The sequence below is a fragment of the Hyperolius riggenbachi genome, chromosome 10, assembly GCF_040937935.1.
Source record: "Hyperolius riggenbachi isolate aHypRig1 chromosome 10, aHypRig1.pri, whole genome shotgun sequence".
Taxonomy (NCBI): Eukaryota; Metazoa; Chordata; class Amphibia; order Anura; family Hyperoliidae; genus Hyperolius; species Hyperolius riggenbachi.
The window spans coordinates 281,997,581-282,010,492 of NC_090655.1; the positions used below are offsets into that span (position 1 = coordinate 281,997,581).

At 47.2% G+C, this 12,912-nt stretch overlaps 1 protein-coding gene across 1 annotated transcript in view; it reads left to right on the plus strand.

The window, feature by feature from the left end:
• LOC137537252 (uncharacterized) overlaps positions 1–12,912 on the plus strand; it is a 1,269,057-nt gene that overhangs the window by 274,558 nt on the left and 981,587 nt on the right. The window lies entirely within an intron of this gene.

The window sequence follows — 12,912 nt, forward strand, 5'->3', positions numbered from 1 at the left end:
ACATCATTTCCTATCTTTGGTTTAATTTCTTCCTTTCTATGCGTTCCACCTGGAAGAGGAGGAGATCGCCATCTTGTGGTAAATAGGCTAACTGCAGCCTCTGTTTGTGGAATCTCCAGTACTCAGAATATAAAGGTACACTTACTGAACTTTAAGAGAAACAAATTGCCCATTTACTTTCCTGGGACTTCTTTCGCCCCCTGAAGTCCTCTTGCTCCCTCGCCGTTATCTCATGCTCAGCCATTCCTCTGCTGTCACCCTCCGTAATTAGGGTTGCCAGGTCGGCTGATGGAGAAAACCGGACAGGGGGTGGAGTTAGGGGCGGAGTCAGAAGCGCACTTTTATGTAGAGTGGGGCTAAGCAATGGGCTTTTTAAAAAATGTTTTTTACAGTATTTATATCGCACTGACATCTTCTGCAGCACATTACAGAGTACATAGCCATGTCACTAACTGTCCTCACCAGTACATGCACATAAGAGACCACTTTTCACCAGTAAATGCACATAATAAGAGACCGCTTTTCACCAGTAAATGCACATAATAAGAGACAGCTTTTCACCAGTAAATGCACATAAGAGACAGCTTTTCACCACTAAATGCACATAAGAGACATCTTTTCACCACTAAATGCACATAAGAGACATCTTTTCACCACTAAATGCACATAAGAGACAGCTTTTCACCAGTAAATGCACATAAGAGACAGCTTTTCACCAGTAAATGCACATAAGAGACAGCTTTTCACCAGTAAATGCACATAAGAGACAGCTTTTCACCAGTAAATGCACATAATAAGAGACAGCTTTTCACCAGTAAATGCACATAAGAGACAGCTTTTCACCAGTAACTGCACATAATGACAAACAGCCAGTTGTCCCCAGTATATGTAGCCAGGGATATATGTGCCCAGTATATGTAGCCAGAGGTATATGTCCCCAGTATATGTAGAAAAAAGGGGTTCTGAAGGGCACACCATCACTGTTGTAGTCGGGTGCTTGACACAAAGACATAGGCAAATGTCACAAGTAGAACTGTAGAAGAATGTGTCAGCACACCGCTTTTCTTATTGAATCAAGCTCTTTTTTAATGAGCCATGCATTATATAAAGTGCAAAACCGACAATTGTTTCGGGGGCCTCGCAGGGTCCCCCTTCTTCAAGGCGTAGTTAACTACGCCTTGAAGAAGGGGGACCCTGCGAGGCCCCCGAAACAATTGTCGGTTTTGCACTTTATATAATGCATGGCTCATTAAAAAAGAGCTTGATTCAATAAGAAAAGCGGTGTGCTGACACATTCTTCCCCAGTATATGTAGGCAGGGGAATATGTCCCCAGTATATGTAGCCAGCGGTATATGGGCTCAGTATATGTAGCCAGGGTGTATATGGGCCCAGTATATGTAGCCAGGGTGTATATGGGCCCAGTATATGTAGCCAGGGTGTATATGGGCCCAGTATATGTAGTCAGGGGGTATATATGCCCAGTATATGTAGCCAGGGTGTATATGGGCCCAGTATATGTAGCCAGGGTGTATATGGGCCCAGTATATTTAGCCAGGGTGTATATGGGCCCAGTATATGTAGCCAGGGTGTATATGGGCCCAGTATATATAGCCAGGGTGTATATGGGCCCAGTATATGTAGCCAGGGTGTATATGGGCCCAGTATATGTAGCCAGGGTGTATATGGGCCCAGTATATGTAGCCAGGGTGTATATGGGCCCAGTATATTTAGCCAGGGTGTATATGGGCCCAGTATATTTAGCCAGGGTGTATATGGGCCCAGTATATGTAGCCAGGGTGTATATGGGCCCAGTATATGTAGCCAGGGTGTATATGGGCCCAGTATATGTAGCCAGGGTGTATATGGGCCCAGTATATTTAGCCAGGGTGTATATGGGCCCAGTATATTTAGCCAGGGTGTATATGGGCCCAGTATATGTAGCCAGGGTGTATATGTCCCCAGTATATGTAGCCAGGGTGTATATGGGCCCAGTATATGTAGCCAGGGTGTATATGGGCCCAGTATATGTAGCCAGGGGGTATATGGGCCCAGTATATGTAGCCAGGGTGTATATGGGCCCAGTATATTTAGCCAGGGTGTATATGGGCCCAGTATATGTAGCCAGGGTGTATATGGGCCCAGTATATGTAGCCAGGGTGTATATGTCCCCAGTATATGTAGCCAGGGTGTATATGTCCCCAATATATGTAGCCAGGGTGTATATTTGCCCAGTATATGTAGCCAGGGTGTATATGTCCCCAGAATAGTTAGCCAGGTGTCCCCCCCCCTGGAGGGGAGCAGAAAAGAGGGAGAGCGGTGAAGAAGGGGGCCATCTCCCCCCCTTCGCTCACCTTAGGGTCCTCTCCCTCCCTCGCTGTCTCCTCCGATCGGTGTGTGCGTGCGGTGGCTGGCAGAGGGGCGGAACTTACCTTCCGTGTCTTCTCCGTCTGGTCTCGTCGCGTCGCAGGCGCCGCGCGGGATGAGTTGCCACTACTCTGGTCTGATGCAGACCAGAGCAGCGGCTGCGGCACCAGAACTTCCGGCCAGCGCTTGGAGCGACACGGAAGGTAAGTCCCGCCCGCTGCCAAGCGCCACCGCCACACAGATCGGAGGAGACAGCGAGGGACGGAAAGCATCTAAGGTGAGAGAAGGGGGGGAGATGGCCCCCTTCTCCGCCGCTGCCCACCGCTTTCCCTCCACTGCGCTGCTCTCCTCCTGCTACAGGCGGCTGTCAATACTGACAGCCGCCGGAAAAGGCATAAAACCGGACATCTTAATTGTCCGGTTTAACATGCCTTTTTAGACAGGACACAGCGGCCAAAAACCGGACTGTCCGGTCTAAAACTGGACACCTGGCAACCCTATCCGTAATCACTTATAGTGCCACTGAAACTTAAACTATATATTTTATCATGCCCGTTTCTAGGGCCATGCGGGGCGTGCCGCCGCCCTGAGCGCTGTTGGGAGGGGGGCGCTGTAATGGAGGGGGGAGCCAGAGCCACGGGGAGGGCAGCCCCCTCAGATGCACAGTGAGCAGGAAGCGCTGTATACAACTCACCTCCCAGCGTTCCAATCGCCGCTCTCTCGCCACCGGTCTCCTCTCTGCATACACACTGATACACACGCTGCTTCCTGTTTAGCCGGAAGCAGCATGTGTATCAGCATGTATGCAGAGAGGAGAAGACCAGCGGTGAGAGAGCGGCGATTGGAACGCAGGGAGGTGAGTTGTTACAGAGGATGTCATAGTACGCCTGTCACTATCCTAATCCTCCCTCCTTGGACTAACTGTCATATAAGAGACTTTTATATAACTGCTGTAACGTGTGGTCCCCCTACATGTGCCATGGATTATTGGCATCTCAGTGCTAGTCTACTTTAGGGGACTCAGCAGGAAACCTCATAGGGAAATTCTGCTAACGTGATTGGGTGGACGGCATCTTCTCAAACTGCTAGATTTCAGATAGATTGTAGCAAACACACTATTCGGCCAATTACAACGCTTCCTGCTGTAGAGAGTGCTGTGATTAGAGAACTATGTTAGATAGTGGGTTCAGCGCTCAACACAGTCCAGTTCCTTCAATGTAACAAACAGTAGCATATATTCCATATAACGTATGAGGGGATGTAAGCTCAAGCAGAACTCCCCCCTATATGAAGAGACTCACCGGATCTTCTGGCCAAACGGGCCCGTCAGCACGATGAGGGTATAGGCCACCCCCCCAGCCACCTCAGGTATCCACAGCTGGGCACTTGTTTATCCAGAAACGTCAACCTCCAAAGAAAACGCTTAACATAGCGTAAAAGTGTAAGGGATATATTCCCGCATTTATTAAAAAATAGGTCACATAAAAGTTGTGGACACAGTCCATAAAACACTTGCAGGTGGAAAAAAGGCAAGGGAAGCGTGTAGCTCTGAAGTGGCCTGCCGCGCTGGAAACGCTGCTCCGGCTCACACCCCCGCTAGACCACCGCTCGTGATTGGAGAAGCGTCTGTCAGACAGTCTCCGCGTCCGGTGACGTCACACGCGTAGCGCCGCTCCGTAGCCCCGCCCAACGCGTTTCGTTACCATAGTAACTCATCAGGGGCTACGGAGCCAAGGAGGCGACGGCTTAAATAGTAACTTTTTAGCGTCATGCGCAATTCAGAGCTGCCCGCTATCCCTTCAATACATTTAGTTCGAATACAGCAGCAAACTTATACAGTTTTAAAATATACTTCCGTTATAATAAGAATGATCTGACATTATACGTGCAATAACTCAATTAGCCATACTGAGTCCAATCATTAATATATATATATATACAGAGCAAAAACAGTCAAATCAAGTAGCGCTCATCTGGCCGCAGGTGACCAGCAGCGATTAGAATCAGCAATAATGCCATCTAAGTGGCAATATAGTAACCATAATAGTTGGATAGATGAATAGATACCCCAATGTTGCGCACCTGCACCCCACTATAATGACATGTTCCAAAACACTGTCAAACAGTAGACGGCAAACAGTGACCAACACAGTGGACATCAGGCTGGGATGCATGGGGAGACTCAGGTCAGCTGTTAACATAGACATTGTTTTAAATTGTTACATCAACAACAGCTGACCTGAGTCTCCCCATGCATCCCAGCCTGATGTCCACTGTGTTGGTCACTGTTTGCCGTCTACTGTTTGACAGTGTTTTGGAACATGTCATTATAGTGGGGTGCAGGTGCGCAACATTGGGGTATCTATTCATCTATCCAACTATTATGGTTACTATATTGCCACTTAGATGGCATTATTGCTGATTCTAATCGCTGCTGGTCACCTGCGGCCAGATGAGCGCTACTTGATTTGACTGTTTTTGCTCTGTATATATATATATTAATGATTGGACTCAGTATGGCTAATTGAGTTATTGCACGTATAATGTCAGATCATTCTTATTATAACGGAAGTATATTTTAAAACTGTATAAGTTTGCTGCTGTATTCGAACTAAATGTATTGAAGGGATAGCGGGCAGCTCTGAATTGCGCATGACGCTAAAAAGTTACTATTTAAGCCGTCGCCTCCTTGGCTCCGTAGCCCCTGATGAGTTACTATGGTAACGAAACGCGTTGGGCGGGGCTACGGAGCGGCGCTACGCGTGTGACGTCACCGGACGCGGAGACTGTCTGAAAGACGCTTCTCCAATCACGAGCGGTGGTCTAGCGGGGGTGTGAGCCGGAGCAGCGTTTCCAGCGCGGCAGGCCACTTCAGAGCTACACGCTTCCCTTGCCTTTTTTCCACCTGCAAGTGTTTTATGGACTGTGTCCACAACTTTTATGTGACCTATTTTTTAATAAATGCGGGAATATATCCCTTACACTTTTACGCTATGTTAAGCGTTTTCTTTGGAGGTTGACGTTTCTGGATAAACAAGTGCCCAGCTGTGGATACCTGAGGTGGCTGGGGGGTGGCCTATACCCTCATCGCGCTGACGGGCCCGTTTGGCCAGAAGATCCGGTGAGTCTCTTCATATAGGGGGGAGTTCTGCTTGAGCTTACATCCCCTCATACGTTATATGGAATATATGCTACTGTTTGTTACAGTGAAGGAACTGGACTGTGTTGAGCGCTGAACCCACTATCTAACATATTTCTCTCTGGCTGCACACAACAAGCAGGGAGCGCTCCACCTGATTGACTTTTATTTTTAACTTTAATCTATCTACTTTTGTATTGCACTTGCCCTGTGAGCGCTATATATATATATATATATATATATATATATATATATATATATATATATTTGTTGTGATTAGAGAACTGTTCCCTATGAGGTTTCCTGCTGGGTCTCCTAAATTAGACTAGTGCTGTCACTTCCCCCAGAATTGCTCTTATTCTCTAGCATATAGTGTTTATGTAGCGCCAACATCTTCCACAGTGCTGTACAGAGTATATTGTCTAGCCACTTAACTATCCCTCAGAGGTGCTCCTTATCTAATCCCTACCATAGTCCCATGTCTATGTATGTATTGTGTAGTGTATGTATCAGAGGGGCTCACACTCTAGTCCCTACCATAGTCCTATGTCTATGTATGTATTGTGTAGTGTATGCATCAGAGGGGCTCACAATCTAATCCTTACCATAGTCATATGTCTATGTATGTATCATGTAGTGTATGTATCAGAGGGGCTCACAATCTAATCCTTACCATAGTTATATGTCTATGTATGTATCGTGTAGTGTATGTATCAGAGGGGCTCACAATCTAATCCTTACCATAGTTATATGTCTATGTATGTATCGTGTAGTGTACGTATCAGAGGAGCTCACACTCTAGTCCCTACCATAGTCACATGTCTATGTATGTATTGTGTAGTGTATGTATCAGAGGAGCTCACAGTCTAATCCTACCATAGTCTTATGTCTATGTATGTATTGTGTAGTGTATGTATCAGAGGAGCTCACAGTCTAGTCCCTACCATAGTCATATGTCTATGTATGTATTGTGTAGTGTATGTATCAGAGGAGCTCACACTGTAGTCCCTACCATAGTCATATGTCTATGTATGTATTGTGTAGTGTATGTATCAGAGGGGCTCACAATCTAATCCCTACCATAGTCCTATGTCTATGTATGTATTGTGTAGTGTATGTATCAGAGGGGCTCACACTCTAGTCCCTACCATAGTCCTATGTCTATGTATGTATTGTGTAGTGTATGTATCAGAGGAGCTCACACTCTAGTCCCTCCCTTCCATAGTCACATGTCTATGTATGTATTGTGTAGTGTATGTATCAGAGGAGCTCACAATCTAATCCTACCATAGTCCTATGTCTATGTATGTATCGTGTAGTGTATGTATCAGAGGGGCTCACACTCTAGTCCCTACCATAGTCATATGTCTATGTATGTATTGTGTAGTGTATGTATCAGAGGGGCTCACAATCTAATCCCTACCATAGTCCTATGTCTATGTATGCATAGTGTAGTGTATGTATCAGAGGAGCTCACAATCTAATCCTACCATAGTCCTATGTCTATGTATGTATTGTGTAGTGTATGTATCAGAGAAGCTCACAATCTAGTTCCTACCATAGTCCTATGTCTATGTATGTATTGTGTAGTGTATGTATCAGGGGAGCTCACAGTCTAGTCCCTACCATAGTCATATGTCTATGTATGTATTGTGTAGTGTATGTATCAGAGGAGCTCACACTCTAGTCCCTACCATAGTCATATGTCTATGTATGTATTGTGTAGTGTATGTATCAGAGGGGCTCACAATCTAATCCCTACCATAGTCCTATGTCTATGTATGTATTGTGTAGTGTATGTATCAGAGGAGCTCACACTCTAGTCCCTACCATAGTCACATGTCTATGTATGTATTGTGTAGTGTATGTATCAGAGGAGCTCACAATCTAATCCTACCATAGTCTTATGTCTATGTATGTATTGTGTAGTGTATGTATCAGAGGAGCTCACAGTCTAGTCCCTACCATAGTCATATGTCTATGTATGTATTGTGTAGTGTATGTATCAGAGGAGCTCACACTCTAGTCCCTACCATAGTCATATGTCTATGTATGTATTGTGTAGTGTATGTATCAGAGGGGCTCACAATCTAATCCCTACCATAGTCCTATGTCTATGTATGTATTGTGTAGTGTATGTATCAGAGGAGCTCACAATCTAGTCCCTACCATAGTCCTATGTCTATGTATGCATCGTGTAGTGTATGTATCAGAGGAGCTCACAATCTAATCCCTACCATAGTCATATGTCTATGTATGTATTGTGTAGTGTATGTATCAGAGGAGCTCACAATCTAATCCCTACCATAGTCATATGTCTATGTATGTATTGTGTAGTGTATGCATCAGAGGAGCTCACAATCTAGTCCCTACCATAGTCATATGTCTATGTATGTATTGTGTAGTGTATGTATCAGAGGAGCTCACAATCTAGTCCCTACCATAGTCCTATGTCTATGTATGTATTGTGTAGTGTATGTATCAGAGGGGCTCACAATCTAGTCCCTACCATAGTCCTATGTCTATGTATGTATCGTGTAGTGTATATATCAGAGGAGCTCACACTCTAATCCCTACCATAGTCCTATGTCTATGTATGTATCGTGTAGTGCATGTATCATATAGTTTATGTCTAGGGCCAACATAGGGGGAAGCCATTTAACTTATCTATATGTTTGTTTTTTTTTACATGTGGGAGGAAACGGGAGTGCATAGAGAAAACCCACACAGACATGGGGAGAGCATACAAACTCCTTGCAGATGTTGCCCTGGCTGGGATTAGAACCGGGGACCCAGCGCTGCAAGGCAATAGTGCTGCCCACAGTAATGCCATTACTTCCCCAGTATAGCCATATCCCCCTGTGCCCCCCCCCCCCAGCATTGCCATTATACTCCAATATGTATTCCCCCCCCCCCCCCCCAACCATCCATTTGTTTCCCAGTATAGCCATGGTCACCCACAGTATTTCTTTCTTCCTTCACCTCCATAATACGAGGTAGGATTACATTGGTTTATAGCTAGCTGTCAGTGTGCTCCAGTCCTCGGCTCCCATTAGCCTCAGTCTCTGCCTCTTCCTCATATTCTTATCCATCTACCACTACCAGCACTGCTGTAACATCACAGGAATGGTAACAGTGGGAGGTGGATGTGAGGAGAGAAGGCCAGCTGGAGAGGAGGCAGAGAGAGGACAGGACTGCAGCAGGCTGTGAGTATAGTGCACAGGTAGCTATAAACCAGCTTATTATGCTTTCCTGCGATACTCTGCCTGGCCCCACCACCCACAACTGACAGCAATGGGGGTGCTGGGGGGAGGGGGATCCTGTATTGGTAGTTTCACCACTGACAACTGTACAGCCTAAATTATCCTTTCCTTATTATCTCTCAAAAGGCAGCAGCACCCTGTACAGATCACATAACCACATCACTGAGGATGGATGAGGACCAGAGTCACATGACTGAGAGGCTATTCAACCTCACCCTGGAGATCATCTCTGTGCTGACTGGAGAGGTGAGGAGTATCCTGGATGTCTCTTATCTCTAATAATAAAACATACAGACAGTTCTGGTCCAAGGCAGGGAAGATATTAGACGCAAGGGTGCACCCATGACCCCTCCCTTCGAGAGACACCCTTGCCTGGCTGGTACAGAGTCGAGAGTAGCAGCTTCTCTCTTTCTCCCTTTTTTTGGCGTCTCTCATTAGTTTCATCACTAGAGGGAGACAAAGAGATGCTGTGAGCCTGACACAGCTGAGTTCCCGGTGCAGTGATGTAAGTAGACAGCACTAGAGACTCTGCATGCGTGGAGAGGCTGCTCAGTTTAAGGAGTGGCCTAATACTTGGGCTGATCTGACTACCTAAACTGAGGAGGGGGTCTTCCGTGTACTGGGGGCTGATATGGCTATCTAAACTAGGGAGGGGGGTACCATATACTGTGCACAGTTTAGGGGACACTGAAAAGCTGGGGCACTCTATGGAGACACTGGTAAGCTGGAAGACACCACGGGAATGCTGGTTTACACTTTAGAGAACAGTGGGAAGCTGGGACGCACTATAAGGAGGCTGGGAAGCTGAGACACACTATAAGGCACCTGGGAAGCTTGAATGCACTAGGGGGACACTGGGAAGCTGAGACAAACTATGGGGACACTGGGAAGCTAAGTCACACTACGAGGGACACTGGGAAGCTGGCACACTGTGGGGACACTGGGAAGCTGGCACACTGTGGGGACACTGGGAAGCTGGCACACTGTGGGGACACTGGGAAGCTGGCACACTGTGGGGACACTGGGAAGTTGAGACAAACTATGAGGGACACTGGGATGCTGGGACACATTATGAAGGGCACTGGGATGCTGGGACACACTATGAGGGACATTGGGAAGCTGGGACACACTATGAGGGACACTGGAAAGCTGGGGCACTGTATGAGAGACACTGGAAAGCTGGGGCACTCTATGAGGGACACTGGGATGCTGGGACACATTATGAAGGGCACTGGGATGCTGGGACACACTATGAGGGACACTGGAAAGCTGGGGCACTGTATGAGAGACACTGGAAAGCTGGGGCACTCTATGAGGGACACTGGGATGCTGGGACACACTATGAAGGGCACTGGGAAGCTGGGGCACACTATGAAGGGCACTGGGAAGCTGGGACACATGATGAGGGACACTGGAAAGCTGGGGAACTCTATGAGGGACACTGGGATGCTGGGACACACTATGAGGGACACTGGAAAGCTGGGGCACTGTATGAGGGACACTGGAAAGCTGGGGCACTCTATGAGGGACACTGGGATGCTGGGACACACTATGAAGGGCACTGGGAAGCTGGGGCACACTATGAAGGGCACTGGGAAGCTGGGACACACTATGAGGGACACTGGAAAGCTGGGGAACTCTATGAGGGACACTGGGATGCTGGGACACACTATGAGGGACACTGGAAAGCTGGGGCACTGTATGAGGGACACTGGGATGCTGGGACACACTATGAGGGACACTGGAAAGCTGGGGCACTGTATGAGGGACACTGGAAAGCTGGGGCACTCTATGAGGGACACTGGGATGCTGGGACACACTATGAAGGGCACTGGGAAGCTGGGGCACACTATGAAGGGCACTGGGAAGCTGGGGCACACTATGAAGGGCACTGGGAAGCTGGGGCACACTATGAAGGGCACTGGGATGCTGGGACACACTATGAGGGACACTGGGATGCTGGGACACACTATGAAGGGCACTGGGATGCTGGGACACACTATGAGGGACACTGGAAAGCTGGGACACACTATGAAGGGCACTGGGATGCTGGGACACACTATGAGGGACATTGGGAAGCTGGGACACACTATGAGGGACACTGGAAAGCTGGGGCACTCTATGAGGGACACTGGGATGCTGGGACACGCTATGAAGGGCTCTGGGATGCTGGGGCACACTATGAGGGACATTGGGAAGCTGGGACACACTATGAGGGGCACTGGGATGCTGGGACACACTATGAGGGACACTGGAAAGCTGGGGCACTGTATGAGGGACACTGAAAAGCTGGGGCACTCTATGAGGGACACTGGGATGCTGGGACACGCTATGAAGGGCACTGGGAAGCTGGGACACACTATGAGGGACATTGGGAAGCTGGGACACACTATGAAGGGCACTGGAAAGCTGGGACACGCTATGAAGGGCACTGGGATGCTGGGACACACTATGAAGGGCACTGGGATGCTGGGACACACTATGAAGGGCACTGGGATGCTGGGACACGCTATGAAGGGCACTGGGAAGCTGGGACACACTATGAGGGACATTGGGAAGCTGGGGCACTCTATGAGGGACACTGGGATTCTGGGACACACTATGAAGGGCACTGGGATGCTGGGGCACACTATGAGGGACATTGGGAAGCTGGGGTGCACTATGAGGGGCACTGGAAGGTGTGACATACTGTGAGGGGCACTGAAAATCTGGGGCACACTATTTTAAGTTATAATATAAAATATACCTCCCCCAAGGGAGGTTTGTGAATGATGCATCCTTTATGTGTGTGTGTGTGTGTGTGTGGGGAGGGGGGCAGCATTACATTAACTTACCTACAGGGGCTGTTCCATAGCCTCGCCTCCATTAAGGTGTCCATCTTGCAGATGTCACTGCCACACAGTGTGGAAATGTAGTGTGTCTGGCTGCTGGTGCATGCTGGGAAATGTAGAGACATTTATGACTTCTTCTCACAGCATGAAGCAGTGGTCAGGACTCTTGGCCACTTTACTTTAACCACTTGAGGACCACAGGCTTACACCCCCCTAGTGACCAGGCAATTTTTTATTTTTTTACAATTTAGCACTCTGCAGCTTTAACAGTTTATTATTCGGCCATTCAACTTATCACACAAATCAATCTTGCCTCCTTTTCTTGCCACCAACAGAGCTTTCTGTTGATGGGATCTGATTGCTGCTGCACTGTCATTTTCTTTTTTTTTTATTAATTTAAAATTATTATTTTTTTTATTAAATCTTCTCATTTTTTCATTTACATCCTTCCACCCTCTTTCCCCCAGAGATCCAATCTATAAATGAGGTTTCCTTTAATACTGGGGCTACATCTGCTACCTACACTGGGGGTGGGCACAACTGGAGGACTCTCCACCTCTAGTGCTGGGGAAACTTGTCCTGGCCCTTGCACAGCTGACTGGAGCGTTGAGGAAGATTTTGGAAGATCATGTGACATTATTGTTGGTCTTTCTATACAGAGATTTCCTCCAGTAAAGTCTGGTGATCATGTGACCATCACGGTGCCCCCACCTCACTCCCTGATATCTGAGGGACACAACAAGCAGAAGATTCTAAAAATCACCGGGAAGATGATGGAGCTGCTGACAGGAGAGGTGAGTGGAGCTGGGAATTATGGGATATTATCCAGTAACAGCAAGGGGTGTGTCTGGGTGGTGACTGTATCATTGTTTATGTCAGGTTCCTAAAAGGTGTCAGGATGTTACTGTCTTTTTCTCCATGGAGGAGTGTCCGTATATAGATGAACACCAGGACCTCTACAAGGACGCCATGATGGAGAATCAGCCGCCCCTCACATCACCGGGTAAGAGGAGACTTTCATGTCTTGTACAGGAGAGTGCAGACCTAGATCCCCTCCATCATTTGATAAACACATGGAGACAATGTACAGGTGAAAGTCCATTTATATCAGCAATTCAACTTAAAAGATGAAACTAATATATGAAATAGGAACCCTTTGCGGGTGTTTTGGATTTATTTGGATGAATTAGCTGATTAGACTCTGACACTTTGAGCCGAGAATATTAACATTTTCACAATATTCTAATGGTCTGAGATTTTGATTTTAGGGCTTTCATGAGCTGTAAGCTATAATCCTCAAAATTATAACAAATA